General features: G+C 49.1%; 1 protein-coding gene across 4 annotated transcripts in view; it reads left to right on the top strand.

Moving 5' to 3' along the window:
* NCK2 (NCK adaptor protein 2) overlaps positions 1-15,636 on the top strand; it is a 131,061-nt gene that overhangs the window by 72,902 nt on the left and 42,523 nt on the right. The gene's annotated exons all lie outside the window — the stretch shown is intronic.

Below are 15,636 nucleotides of genomic sequence, written 5' to 3'. Positions count from 1 at the left end.
TCTCACCCTCAGGTGGAGTCCCTTGTGTCTTAGGTCCCGATGGTCAGGATTAGAGCCCCTGGCACTGCAGGTACCCCCGGACCTTCTGATTAAGGAATTGATTTCATTACATCCTTAAGGACCAAAGCTGGGTGCTAGGGTGCTCTGTGACCCTTGGAGGCCAACCCCACAGGGCCTGGTTCTGTCCCCTTGGGTGTGTTGCTTGCACTGTGAATGACGTTTATGGGAGGCCTGTCATTTTGACTGTTTTCGGAATAGAGGCTTCTGTAGAGAATACCTGATCACTCAGGTTTTTTAATGCGAAAATGTAATTAATAGAGCACAAATTTCTTATTCCCAAGTTAAAGCTGGATTCCAAATGGATTCTGGTGAAGGGCTCTGCCTCCTTTGTATCACCTAGGCCCCCTGATGGGCCACTGCAGACTTGTCCCCTCAGTGCTTCTCCATTCCAACACTCAGACCTGCCAAGTAGGTGTCCTTTCCTCGAGGAGCTTCTCCGTGTCTCCGTCATATCCTGGCACACTCTAGACACATGTTACACACACACATGCACACACACACACACACACGTATATATAGTATATTGGCAATAAAAGGATGGGAACGTACATCATGCAAACAATGATCATAACAAAAGAATCTGGTGTGGCTGTATTAATATCAGATAAAGTGTAGTTCAGAGCGGGAACATTAGCAGGTGCAGAGGGTGCCGTCCAGATACAGCGTTAAGTGTGGTCGTCCTGTGTCCTTGGGCTGTGACTGAGACCTTCCTGTCTTTGATGACCTTGACAGTCTAGAGGGGACTTGTCAGGTGTCCCCAGTTGGGATTTATCTGGTGTCTTTCTCCTCATTAGACTAGAGCAGCGATTTTCCGCCTTTTTCATCTCATGGCACATAAACTAATTACTGAAAATCTGCAGCATACCAAAAACTATGTTATATTTTTTGCTGATCTGACCCAAAAAAAGTATAATTTTTATCCATTCACACGGAGTGGCTATTGTTATGTTGGCTGTTGTCATTTTTTATTTGACAATCTGAGGGAAAAGAGGTCAGTGCCTCCGACTAAGTAGTCAGATACTGCATGTTTTAAAAACTCTTGCAGCACCCCGGTTGAAAATCCCTGGATTAGGGTTTTGTGTTTTGTGGGGAAGACCACAGAGGTAAAGGGACATTCTCATTGCATCGTATCAGGGGTACGCATCGGCCATCTGACTTACCATTGTGTCGTTGACCTTGAGCACCTGGCTGAGGTCCAGGTTCCTCCACGCTGAAGTTAACTCTCCTTTCCACACTGTCCTCTTTAGAAGGAATTCTAGTCTCTTGGGTGGGGAGCTAAGCTCCACCTCCTTGAGGGGGAGTCGCTGCATAACTTATTTAAAATTCTTCCAGGGAAATCTGTCTCTTCTCCTCCCTCCCCATTTATTTACTCAATTATTAATTTCCTTCCTTTTTAAAATTAGTTTTACCACATTCATGCATGAGTCTAAACAAGATTGTTTGATTGCTTGTTAGGGCTTTTGAAATGGAGTCATGTGGGATGGAGTCCATTGCCTTTTTTCTGCTCGATGTGGTTTCTAGAGCCATCTGTCGTTTGGGAGGCTGTCTTCACTTTCAGTGCTGTGCAGTGTTGGGTTGTGTGACTGCAGGCCCACTCGTGCCTCCTCCTGCTGACTGGGTACTTGTTTCCCTTCCATAGCTGTCATAACAGCACTGTCTGAGCACTGGGCAGGTCCCCTGACTCGGGTGCCAGCTCTCCCCTGCCAGGAACCAGGGGGAGTGAGTTGCTACCTTGCACAGCGTGTCAGTGGCCACCTTCGCAGCGTAGCTCCAGACTGTCTTCCATTTTCCTCTCTGCAGCAGGGCTTGCAGAATCCCTGTGCTCAGCGGCCTTCCTGGCACTTCTCTCAGCACTGTCTTTGATGACCTTGACGGTCTGGAGGGGACTTGTCAGGTGTCCCCAGTTGGGATTTACCAGGTAAATCCTGGTCCTTTTTTTCACCTTCCGTCCAGCATGAAAGGGCATCTCCCTGAGATCTCACGGTGAATGCGGCTGAGCCTGTCTGTTTCTTCACCATTTATGCTGCCCCTCTGTGCAGTGACTCTGTCTTTTGCCTGGTTTCCAGTCGAGTTGTGGGTCTCTTTCCTGCATTGTAAGAGTTTTTACATATTCTAGATACCAGCTGTTTATCGTTACATGCACTGCTTACAGCGGGGTCTTTGCTAGTATATTTCATCATGTTTTGTTCTATGAAAATCAATAACTCCTGCTTGAGAATCCAGACTTTCTTTTAACTAGACCAGTCCCTCATGGTGTGGACAGTGGGTACCACTATGTAAACCCGAATGCTTTCAGGGTTGAGGGAACCTTGTGTTCCTGTAGCTCTGCTGAGAGGGCCTGTCCGTTTTGTGTTGTTTAGTGCTCAGAAGCCCTTTTCCTTTAAATTTGGGGGTGACAGGGATAAACACAAAGTTCTTAAATGCTGGGATTTTATTGACAGTCCTTAAGTTATTTTTGCCAGGTGTATAGTCTAGTCTTAGACTGTGCTGCTCAGTACTTTAATGAGCTTTGCTAAACTTATCTTTCATTATCTGTTGCTGCGGTAGGCGTTTGCTAGAAGGAGCTGGAAGATTCACTCTTCATTATCGATCTGCATTTCATGAATATTTATGTATATTCCATGTACTTTCACCCTTTTACTCCGAGTAGCTCAACAGTATAAAATTTAAATTTTTAATTGGAACTCCATGGCTTCCATCACGAGTAAAGAGCCTTAGTATGTAGCGTAGCAATGACTGGAGCACAGGCGAGGTTGTTAGACCAAGCCTCTGACATTTGAATCCAACTGCACATGAGGACTTCAGTGCAGGACGTCGGGCACCATGCGTGTGCGGTGGAGCATCCATGGGCCTTGGTAGCTGCCGTGGAGCATCCATGGGCCTTGGTAGCTGCCGTGGAGCGTCCATGGGCCTTGGTAACTGTGGTGGAGCGTCCATGGGCCTTGGTAGCTGCAGTGGAGCATCCGTGGGCCTTGGTAGCTGCGGTGGAGCGTCCATGGGCCTTGGTAGCTGCGGTGGAGCATCCGTGGGCCTTGGTAGCTGTGGTGGAGCGTCCGTGGGCTTCAGCAGCTGCGGCGGAGCATCTGTGGCCACTCGTCCATTCACTCCTGCACTTACTTGCTGCACACCTCACAGGCTTGGTCCCTTCCAAGTGCTCTGTTCATGAGGAGACAGAGTCCTTGTCCTCAAAGAATTACACTGAGTGAGGGGAATGGACAAGCAGTCAATAAAAATAGTGTGAAGTACTGGTCAGTGTCGTGGGGGAAAAAGAGAGTGGCGTGGAGCGGGGCAGCAGCCACGGTAGACCTGGAGGGCAGGGGTGCTGGGCAGAGTCGGATGTAGTCAGGGGTGGGGTTCCAGAGGAAGGAAGAGCAAGAGAGGTGACATCTGAACAGAGGCCTGAACAAAGTAAGGGAGCAAGGAGCCTGCAGGTGTCTGGGGAGAGCATTCGGGCAGCTCGTGTGAGTGCAGGGCCCAGGGCAGAGCTCCCCTGCTTGCCCTGAGTAAAGCAAGGCATGGGGGGGGGGAGTGGAGTTTGGAGAAGGAGCCCAGGGCCAAGTTATTTTCAGCTTTGGATTTTATTCCAGGGTGATGGGAAGCTACAGTGAGGTTTGAGCAGCAGGGACACTGATCGCTGTCAGTTTACAGTTGTCACGGGCTGCTCTTAGGGAAACAGACTGGAGCAGCGTGGAGGGGTGGAAACAGACCAGGAGGAGGGAGGTGCGTGGCCCAGGCAGGAGGGGCTGCCGCCTGGGAGCAGGGCGGTGGAGGCGGGAGGACTGGTCAGATTCCAGGCGTATTTAAAGGCGAGCCTCTGGGTGTTGCTGATGAGGTAGATGGGGAGTGAGAGTCTAAGATTTTGGGCCTGGTGAACAGCTGGGTGAATGGCTGTCTTCTGTGTCCTGTGCTCAGAAGGGAAACTATGGGAGACGGGAGGCTTTTGGTGGTGTATTTATTTGATTTTCTTTCTTTTGTTTTTCGTGGAGAGAATGAAGAATCCTGTGTGGACAGGTTAAGCCCGAGGTGCACATTGGACGTCCAGGAGGAGGTGTTGAGTGGGCAGTTGGGAGGGGAGGGCTGGCGTTCAGGGGGAGAGCAGGAGCAGAGATCTGCCTTTGGGAGCAGCCTGCAGCGAGATGGTGCTCCGAGCTGGGAGGACAGAGACCATCCGGGAGTGAGGGATGGCGTGGGGCCCAGACCGCCCGGCTGCACCTGCACCTGCAGGGCAGAAACACGAGCAGTCGGGAGGAGGGATGAGCAGGACCGTGTGACCGCGGAGCCGGGAAGGGGGGGTTTAGGGAAGGGCTGATGGTCAGTGTCAGCCTGCAGGTAAGATGGTCTGGAAAAGAGACTCACGACACAGCAGAGCGGTGATAACTCTAGGAGCAGATTCCCTCAGGAGGCAGGGGGTTGGCACTCACGCACAGAGGACCGGCCTTGGGGGGACACCCAGGGGCTTGCCCAGGAACAGAGGGACAGCGCAGCGTTCCCAGGTGCGGGTAGACGTTTCCTTCTGCCTGCTTGTGGTTTTCACCAGCGGAGGCTGCAGAAACAGGGAGAAGGGTCTGAGGTAGCCCCTCGCAGCAGGAGAGATGGGCATGGAATGGGGTGCTGGGCAGCACCAGCAGCTGGCCCGAGCCAGCGATCAGAAGTCTCAGCCGGGCCGGCCAGCAGGTGGCAAGGGCTTCGTTGCAAATTCAGCTGCCCGGGGCAGGTGCGGGTAGGTGTAAATGCCCCTTGGAATGTTGGCCGCATCAGGCTCCTGGTGCGTGGAACTGAGATCTCTGTAAGCGCTCTCGACGTGTGTCACGTAGCTTTGGCTCACTTAAGTCAAGGGTAAAAGTAGTCAGGCTTGGAGTCACATGAAGTGCATACAGCAAAGACTGCAGGTGGGGTCAGGGGGTCTGGCACAGGTTAGTAGGAGGTGGGGATGGGACCGAGCCTTGAGGAATAGGCTGAGAGAGAAGTGGGTGGCGGGAGAAGGTGGCCGTGGCTGTGGAGGGGATGGGATGTCAGCAGGGCGGACACTGGGGGAGTACGTTAGGTAACTAGTGCAGGGTATTACTTAAGGGCACTGCTTGGCAGGAGGGAAGGCTGTCGAAATCCAGTACCACCGTGCTCACAGAAGAGCCTCTTTCTCTCACAGCACCGGGACCCAGGCGCTGGACTAGAGTAGACGGAACCCTCAAGTGTAAAATGTGCCTGAAGTGGGGCGTAGACACTGCCGGTTACTGTGAAATCAGCATATTGATTCTGAGACTGGGCAGAAGAGGTACAAGGTGAGCCTGGAGAATCTTGTGGTGCCAGAGATAAGAATGTGCTTGAAATACACACACACACTCACACTCCAACATACACACACACGCTCTCACATACACTCACATATACTCACACTCAGACACACTCCAACATACACAGAGACATTCTCACATACTCACACTCACATATACTCACACTCAGACACATACACTCACACATACACACATTCACACTCGCACCCTCACACACTCACATACACTCAGACACACACACTCATACACACTGACAGTGATGGTGGTAAGTCAAAGGGGCACAGGACTCAATAGCCATTGTTAGAACAATTTGAGCAACAGGATAAATAAGTGTTGGGCTGTAGCCCAAAGTATAAAATGAATATCTTTAAGTTCATACTGATATAAAGAAGTGATTGAATACATTTAAAAGTGGAGGACAGAGAAATCTGTGCAGAATTCTGGAACATTTCTGCAGGTGGTCTCCCTCGAGGAGGTGGAGCACAACTCCCTCCCTTAAGTGCGCGCTGCGCTTGGGGACCCCCCCACACACACAGCATTGTGGGAACAGAGAGAAAGAATGACTTCGCGGTGGGAAACCCAGCAGACACCCCCTCGGCCTGGCGATTGGGGGATGCACAGTGATGTCATGCTCCCAGTCTGTGCCCTTGCTGGGATTTGGTGACAGTGGCACTTTGTCTCTATGCTCTCCTCCCCCTGAACCCAGAACCTCAGTTTTAGAAGGGGAATCATCAGACAGATCCCAACTACAGAGCCATCTACAGAGTACCTGATAGTAGTCCTCGAAACTGCAAAGGTCATTGAAACTAGGAACGTATGAGAAACTGTCACAGCCAAGAGGAGCCATAGAGACAAGGTCACTAATGTCCTGCAGTGTCCTGCATGGGATCTGGGATTAAAACCGGGTTGGGGGGCATTAGGTGAAAAGCTAAGGACATCTGGGCAAAATATGGACTCTGGTTAGTAATGTGTCACTGCTAGCTCATTAATTGAAACAGGTACCATACTGATGATGTAAGATGTTAATAATAGGGGAACTAAAACAGTTCTAAGAAATAAAATTTATTATTAAAAACAGTACATATGCTAGAAATCCTTTTTTAATTCTCACCTGAGGATATTTTTCCCATTGCTTTTCAGGAGAGTGAAAGGGGAAGGGGGGGGGGGGCATCGATTGGTTGCCTCCTGCACATGCCCTGACCAGGGCCGGCCTGCAACTGAGGTACATGTTCTTGGCCGAAATTGAACCCGGGACCCTTCAGTCTGGGGGCCGACATTCTAACCACTGAGCCAAACTGGCTAGGGCTTGAAATCTTTATTTCCTCATTGTGTTTTCTTAAAAGAATTGTTAACTTGGAATCAACATTAGCATTTATTTTTCCAAAAACCTTTGTAGAGGTGCCTGTGTAGAGATTAAACCCAGAGCAGCCCTGTGCCCTCCTGTGTGCTCGGTCCTTGCCTGCCCTGGGCCAGGCTCCTGGCTGAACAGGACGGGCGAGGATTCTCATCCCCAGGCCAAGGTGCAGAGAGCTTTCTGTAGGTTCCATTTCCAACTAGGAAAATCTAAAACATAGATCCTTGGAATGTGCACATAAGTCATATAGACCTGAATAACTAAAATGACCTTGGTAGTCCAATCATATTTGAAAATTGTGAGACCCAGACAGTGCAGGATGTGCTTTCTGGTCACTGTGCTTCTCATTTCAACCTTGTATGTTTCAGAATTAGGTAGAGAATCTGAATAATCGGTGGTAAGGACAAAGGTCAGGTTTGATCAGTGTAGCTGAATTCATCAGTAAGAATTGAGGAAGCTCGTGGCATTTATATTTTTGTATGTTTATGAAATAGATGTTTGAGTTATAAAAGTTATAACTACTTTTCTGGTTGTGGAAACAAATATGCTTAATAAACTGTTAGAAATAGTGGCCGCTGGCTGGCTGGCTGCTTTGTGAGCAGTAGGGATGCATTATCGGAAAATTCTTCACTCTCCCGGCGTTTTAAAGGGGGGTCACATTTCACCAAAGAGATACTGTTCATTTCATAGATGGGTATTTTTCCTTTCCTTTTTCTTAAGTTCAGCTTGATGGAGGTAGACTTGATAGCTAAGATTGTAAGGTGTTTGAAGGGTACATGGTGGTGATTGATAAATGTGTACATCGTGAAAGGATTTCCCCTCTAGTTAATGAACACATCCATCACCTCACTTATTTATCTCTTTTCTTGGTGAGAGCATGTAAGTCTACTCTTAGCTAATTTCAGTTGTAGAATATGGTGTTATCAACTGTATAGTCACCATATTTTACCTGGGATCCTCAGGTCTTAGAGCTAAACTGATCCCTCTACCAGCCACTCCCTATTTCCCCCACCCCGACAGCCCCTGGCGACCACTCTCTACTCTGTTTCTACGAATTTGACTTTTGGAGATGTCTTTCCATTGCTGGTACTTGTCTCGTCAATTCATTATTGTAGTGTTTCAGATTGGCCTAAGACAGTATCGATTCCAACTCCAGTGTAGTTATTTGAATTTTATTTATTTTACCATTAATACTATGTAATAAAATTGGCTTATTGAGCTGATAGTAATTCTCCAAAATGATGGCCCTCAGGCATCCCTTACCTGCCACAGCCTCCTTCCCAATGTGATGGATGTCTAAGGCGCCCGTGAGGAAACTGAGGATGGTTAGCAATGTGGATACTCCCATGGCTTACGTGGTAAATGAAGTGTAAAAAATAGCACTTCCCAGATTTTAACTGAAGCAACAGAGTTCCCAGCTTTATTTCTCTGTAACATGCCCTAGGCATGCATGAGTTGTACTGACCTGTTGTCTCGTCTTTGGGATGCTGGTTGTGTCCAGGCACTTAGTACCACTGAGTAAAGTGAGTTGCATTGACCTGTAGTCTAGTCTTCGGAACACTGGTTGTGTCCAGGCACTTAGTACCGCTGAGTAAAGTGAGTTGCACTGACCTGTAGTCTAGTCTTCGGACCACTGGTTGGGTCTGGGACTTAGTACCACTGAGTAAAGTGAGTTGCTTGGTGTTTAACTCTTGGGAACTGGTTGATAAACTCACATTTTAAGGTCTTTTTCTTAATGTGTTTTAATTAGGAGTGGGTGCTTGATTTGGGCAGTAAGGATGAAGGAAATAATAGGTATCCACTTAAAAACTAAAGGATTGCAAAGGGAGTAGAGCAGAAAACCTTAGATTTATTATAAAGTATAAAATTTTATACTTGAGAATTGCCACCTGCTAACAAATCCTGTTCAAGGTCGAGTGGAAAGAAGGTTCATTTAAGAAATTATATGGACCTCACACCCAGGGGGGTGGCTGCTGTCAAAGAAACAACAACAAAATAATACACTGGTGAGGCTGTGGGGAAATTGGATCCCTGTGCCTTGCTTGTGGGAACGGAAAATGTGCAGTTGTTATGGAAAATAGTTTGGTAGTTCCTCAAAAAATTATAAATAGAACTGTCATGTGCTCCAGCAACTCCACTTCTGGGTATATACCCCAAAAAACTGAAAGCAGGGTCCTGAAGAGCTATTTGCACACCATGTTCATAACAGCACTATTCACAGTAGCCAAAGGGTGAAGCAACCAGGTGTCCATGGATGGGTAAAGTGGATGCACAAAACGGGGGCCATACACACAGTGGGATGTTTTTGAAAAGGAAGCGTGGAAGAACCTTGAGAACATTATGCTCAGCGAAGTAAGCCAGTCACAGCAGGACAAATGCTGGGTGATTCCAATTACGTGAGGTCCCTAGAATAGTCACATTTACAGAGACAGAAAGTGGGATGGTGGTTGCCAGGGGGAAGGGAATGGGGAGTTAGTGTGAATGGGTACAGAGTTCCAGTTGGAAGATGAAAATTTTCTGGAAATGGATGGTGGTGATGGTTTCCACGGTGTAAATGTACTTAATGCCACTGAATGTCGACTTAAAATTTTCCATTCTAACCAATTTTAAGTGTAAAATACTTCCTGTAATCACTCTTTAAAAAGTGGTAAATAGCCCTGGCCAGGTGGTTCAGTAGGTTGGAGCGTCATTCTATACGCCAAAAAGGTTGCAGGTTTAATTCCCAGTTGAGACATGTATGGGAGGCAACTGATCCATGTTTCTCTCTCCTATCAATGTTTCTCTCTCCCTCTCTCTCTCTCTCTCTCTCTCTCTCTCTCTCTCCCCCCCTTCCTCTCTCTCTCAAATCAGTAACAACATGTCCCTGGGTGAAAATTAAAGAAAAGAAGTGGTAAATGCTACTCTGAGGCACTGGGGTGTCTGGTGGGCAGTGGATCCAGCAGCCTGGAAACAGAGACCTGGCCACAGGAGCTGGGCAGCCAGCAGTGGGGAGCAGCCAACAGTGGGGGAGCTCGGGCTCCAGAGCTCCAGGGCTGGGGGAGGGGATACTTTAAATTTCTGTTTTGAAAATAACTTGCCTACACCTCCTTGTCTTTAAAAAGTATTCCAGTAAGTACTGTGGACACATGAAAAGCTGGTGTCATTAGCATTCACTGCCACGGGAGCTGGGAGGTACCCAAGAACCACTGGCGTCTCTTTGCAAACCTTCCTTACGTAGGATTCCCAGCTCATGGCACCCCAGTTCTGTGGCCCTGCCTTAGAGCACTGGCTCCCTGTGATTTTACATTTTTCTCTCCGTTTAACTGGCACTACATACACTAATGCAGAGCTCCTGAATCCCTGTGAAAGCTTCATCCCAGTCCAGTGCGTCTTACATGAGGCAGAAGAGCAGGAATGCTCTGCGTTTATCCCGCATGGACCAGGTATTGGCTCCTCGATCTGTCCATTGTTGCATTTCATCCTCACAGAAGCCCTGACCCCATTTACAAACACAGACGTGGTGGTCAGAGAAGTCAGACAGCCTCCCCGGTGGTCACCACCTAGGTGCTGACACGGGTCTCAAACCCTGGTCTCAGACCTTGGCCTGCAACTGGAGAGGAGCGTTTATAGAAATGTGTCACGTCGGTGGCCGCAAAGGGAACCTCCACAAACTCAGATACCCAGAGGCTTCACAGGCCACGGGCTTTGACTGCTATCCAGTAAAATTAGAGAACAAATCATAAAAAGACTCTGCAGAATAACATACGGAGCAAAGACCGAGGGGTCTTAGCCGTTCAACCCTGTCCCATTCAGCCACCTTAGCAGGCGAGGCTGCAGGGAGGCGAGGTGGCAGCCTGCAAGGATGGCAGGAGCACGGACAGGCCCGCTCCCACACTGCCTGTGTTTTGGAATCAGTCTGTCCTTCCCTTACCCCCCCCAAAGGAAATATTTAAAACAAACCCCGTCCCAGATCCCACCTGGAGAATTGGGAGCTGCTGCTGCTGTTTCTCCCTAGTATTTTCACTTACCAGCCTGTCGAGATGAAATTGAAGCTCAGTTTTTCTCAGCCTCTGCCTCACCCCTGGGATTCCTTTTTTAGCTATGCTATGAAATTCTGCTCCCACGGAACGCTACCAGGTAGTGGAGGGTGACAGGTGAGGCCGGGCTTTGTGATGACAGTTCTGGAGTTTGGATCCCAGCTCAGGCCCTTTCTAGCGGTGTGTGTGGACGAGTTATTTAATCTCTCTGCCCCAGTTTCCTCATTTGCTAAGTGTACCTGTGGGTAAGTTCTGTTTCAGAGGTTTGCTGTAAACAGGTGATGGACTGACACATGTGAGACAGTTGTCACATGGGTACCGGGTGAATATTGGTCTCCCATCCTAGCCATGTGCCCCTCGGGCACTTGCCTGACCACTGTTGCTGGCACCTCACCCTCCCTGTGGAGAAGACATGTGTTGAGCCAGTGCTAAGTCATTTTCTCTTACGTTGCGATGTGCCTGTGGGCCTCGGGAGGCCGTGGGACCTTGACTCCTGTCACAACATAATGAACTTCCTCAGCGTTGGAGCAGCCACTGGATTCCGTATTGTGTCCCACTTGCAGTTGAAGTATCCGCTGTGATGAGAGACACTGCTTGTGACAAGCCACCACCTGGCCTTTCTGTTCCCCCACAGGACACCACAGAGTCCTGCCAGCTCCTGTCACACTCACTGGCACCTGGCAAGTCTCTGATAAAGAATTTATAAGGTAGTTTAGCTGCTTCTGAAACTGCTTCTGTGAGGTCTCCTCATGCAAATGCACTGTTTTTAAATATTTGCAGATAAACAGCAAAAGGGGAAACCCTTGTAATAAATGGGGGAAGCATAGGACATAGTCCCTTTCTGGACTGGCCTTGGCATAATTCCTCACTCCTTGGTTTCCTGTGGCTGCTGTAGCGACTTGCCACAGACCCAGTGTCTCCGAGGAGCTGCTCCTTCGCCCAGGGCTTGAGTCACGGGGGGCGCACACCTGGTCCATCCTGCGCACCAGGGGCCCTGTTGCCTTGGAGGACTGCCTGCCTGCTGCGCAGTAGGTGCTTAGTGAGTCCTGACCGGGGGAGGAAGGAGTCGCAGGAATACAGCCCGCTTACATTATAACGTGTGCTGCAGTGTGCGAGGGCTTCGGGAGTGCCCGGTTCCCGTCCTGTGTCCGTCTGTGCTGGGCCGCGCGTGCAGGGCCTCTTCACAGCTCCTAGTGAGGTGCTGTCACCCCTGTTGTGGAGGAGGCAGCTGGGCCGAGGCCACGTAGCAGGACTCTGGTGTGTCTGGGTGACACTGACCCCCGCCCTCTTAAACACTACAGCACACACGTCTCCTGAGCACCTGGGAGGCGAGGCAGTGGTTGTTAGTCACGTCCTACAGGGCAGGCTGGAGGCCGGGGTGAACACACAGGTGGTCCAGTGGACCTTAGAATCCCAGGTTCTTGACTCATGTCCTCTATTTGCCACAATGACCAAGTGGTTTCAGCGTGATCCCCGAGACCAAGACCGAGACCGCTGTGGACACATCTGTGACCAATTTTGGATGTGGTAGGAACACAGGATATTATGAGGAGTATGTAACCCAGCCATAACCCAGCAAGATGCAGTTAACAGGATCGTTTGTAGAAAGGAAGTAGGGTCCTAGAAACAGTTCCCAGGGTCTCGGGTGGAATCTGCACTCTTGCGACACACAGCTCCCTCCAGAGTGGCCTCCAGCTGCCTTTCCAGCCCTGTGGGCAGGAACACGGGGCTGGAGTGGGCGAAGGGAGGGTGCTTTGCTTCACATTGAAATGGCTTTAAAGAGGAAAACATCCAGAAATACACCGTTTACGATTTACTTTTAAGTGACTCCCTGGAGTCCTGCATTCTTAATTCTTCTGCTTAGTGAGTGACTTGTTCCCACCCCTGTTTCTTGCTTACACCTCTTTGGCCTGGAGTCCCCTCCGTGACTGTTCCTTCATTAAGACTGAAATCGGTTTCCTTTTCCTTGCGCCCTTCCCCAAAAACCATCCTTTGTCCCAGCTCCCTGCCATTTACCAGCAGCTCTCAGCATCCCCTCTGTCCATCGCCCTGCATTTGCTCCCTTCCCACGTGGGCGCTCTTCTTCCCCACGTTTCCAGGGTCCCTGAGGGCAGCGGCCTGGGCTCTGCAGCAGGAGCCTGGGGGCAGCTGTCCTTGGCCACAGCTCTGTTCCCGCGGACACTGGCCATGCTGCTGGTTGGCTCAGGGGTGTGCGCTTCCGGTCAGTCTCCTGTGCAAAGTGCTCCTTCGATGACCGTTTTGGGGAAATACAGGATCAGGCGTTAGTTGAGTTTCGGAAGCGGAGTGTTCATAGATTGGTTGACCTTCCGCGTGTATGGTGCTTACTCCAGTGGAGTTGCTGTGATTGGCTGACCGTCTGAAATGCTGGAGTGAGACCGTTGTTGCTCCTGGACTTTATGGGGTGCGATAGCTGTTGATTGGTAGCCTTCTGTAGTACTGGGGTGAAGCACTTATTGATTGGCCAGCTTCACTGGAGTGAAGTGGTTGTTGATTGGCTGGCCCCGGCAGCTTTTATTTTGATGGGAAGCTGTCATACATCAGTTGGAATAGGTTTAAACCCATTGCTATGGCTAAGGAGCAGCCAGCCTTTCCTAGGAATGTTTTATTTTCACCTGTTCTAGAATCATTGATTTCCTGGGTTGGAATAAGTCTATCAAATCACAGGCCACACATCAAACCCCACCAACCCCCTAACCCCCATCCCCACCCCTGTAGTGAGCACATGAGCACAGATGGGAGTCACAGACCTGGGCTCAAGTCACTTAACTCTCTGTGACCCTCAGCCTCCTAAAGGTAACAACCCTCCCTGAAACAGGGAGTTGATGAGCTCATGTGTGTCAGGCACCTGGCATACACTCAGCATTTACTTTCCTGAGCTGAACACTGGAGTGTTCATTCCTGTCCACAGATCTCAATGCCCTCTGACTTGGTTTTTCCCTTCTTGGGCCATCAGGATCACGAGCTGTAGAGTCTGATGTGCAGGCCTCACTCCTGGAGATGCTGCTAGCTGATCTGGGGGAGCCCAGGCACAGGTGGTGTTCTGCTCCCGTGTGATGTTCGTGTGCATTGAGATAGGCCACGCCGGCCAGCTCCTTACCCGCAGCCATGCAGAAAATCAATATATTGCTTTGATTGGTCTTAAGTGATGTGCTGTTCTTATAAAAAACTCTCCTGAAAATTGTAGAATTAAGAAACAAACCCAGGCCTGGCCGGCGTGGCTGAGCAGTTGAGTATTGACCTATGATCCAGGAGATCATGGTTTGATTCCCGGTCAGGGCACATGCCGGGGTTGTGGGCTCGGTCCCCAGCAGGGGACGTGCAGGAGGCAGCCGATCAATGACTCTCTCATCATTGATGTTTCTCTCTCTCTCCCTCTCCCTTCCTCTCTTTCTGGAATCAATAAAAAAATATTTTTTTTAAAAAAGAAACAAACCCAGGATTCAAATGGGATGTTTTCTGAGTCTCATTCCTATTACTGCTCTCATTATTATTTAAAAACAACAACAACAAAAAGAAAACCTGCCTTTATGACTTTCAGAATCTAACCTGACAGGAAGCCCAGTCAGGGTAGAGAGACCTGCGGTATGGATTTGATGAGCTGTGTGTAAACTCTCCTGTTGGTTGTATACATTATACACAAGCTTTATTAAACATTGCCTCCTTCCCAAAAGGTTTATTATCTCTAAATCTTGAATTTAACTTATGAAAGAGTACACGCATTACTTATAAACTTTTTCAGCATCTAGTAGAAAGTGTCATTTTTTTAAACATATGGTATTCACGCCTCCATGGCATCCAAGTGCTTAGGTTGCCTCCCTATAAAATAATGGGAACTCCTTTTTGTCAGAGAGGAAGGAGGTTTTAGTTAGTGGTCTTTCCACTGTTTCTTTCTTCCTAGTTTTGAGGAAACGTCTAGTCAGTTAGTTGAAGGACTGAATATTGAATTTTCTTGCTGAAAAATACTGGCCCATATTCTACCTGAGAAGTGTGGAGCCACTGCAACAGTTGGCAGTTACACTGACCTGGGTCATTCAGGTACACTTTGCTACCCACTGCTTCCAGAATTGCCTGCACTGGATAGGGTATGCTGTATTTATTTGTTGATGTTAATACACTTTTTATTTTGGAATAAGTGTATATTACAGCTCACTCTTGGTATTGTGTCCTTTATGGGTCTTGACAAATGTATGATGACCTGTGCCCACTATAAAGTACCACGCAGAGTCACTCACTGACCTAAGGTCTCTGGGCTCTGCCAGTTAATGCCCCCCCCCCCCCCATGCCCCTGGAAACCACAGAATGCCTATAGTTGGAATAGTTAAAGAAAAAGTTAGTCTTGGCACTTATGAAGCACCGTAGGGCAGGCTATTCATGGGCTGCTACATGGGACTTTGGCAGTAGGGGAGAGAGACTGGGTTCAACTCCAAACGCAGGAAGGAGAAGTGGGGAGTCTGCAGCCCAGGAGCCTGTTGGGGGGAGGGAAACAGACGGCTCCCAGGAGGAGACATTAAAGGGGGCATTCTGTCTAAACTGACCTGCCAGGGCCCTTCCCGAAGGCCGGCCAGGCGGTCAGACTGCACCGGGTGAGAGTGGAGGCTTCCGGCTGAAGCAGCGTAGCGTGATTCTTGTTAAAATTGAGCAACGCAGGACGGATATGGAAGTACAGAAGCTGAGGCTGGTTTAGAAAGGCTTCAGAGGAGCCTGACTGAAGTTCGGTAAAAGAGAGCCTGCGAGAATCAGATTGGTTTTTTCAGATTGGTTCTTTCGCCTAGTTTTACGCAATGAAGCTCTCTCCGTGTGTTTCCGTGGCTTGGTCGCTCATTTCTTTTTATCACTGAGTAATATTCCATTATCTGGATGGACCACAGTTTGTTTCTGCATTCACCTACTGAAG

This window comes from Miniopterus schreibersii, assembly GCF_964146895.1.
Source record: "Miniopterus schreibersii genome assembly, chromosome: 13".
Lineage (NCBI taxonomy): Eukaryota > Metazoa > Chordata > Mammalia > Chiroptera > Miniopteridae > Miniopterus > Miniopterus schreibersii.
Note: the sequence above shows the minus strand (reverse complement) of the source record. Positions and strands in the feature narration are given on the sequence as shown.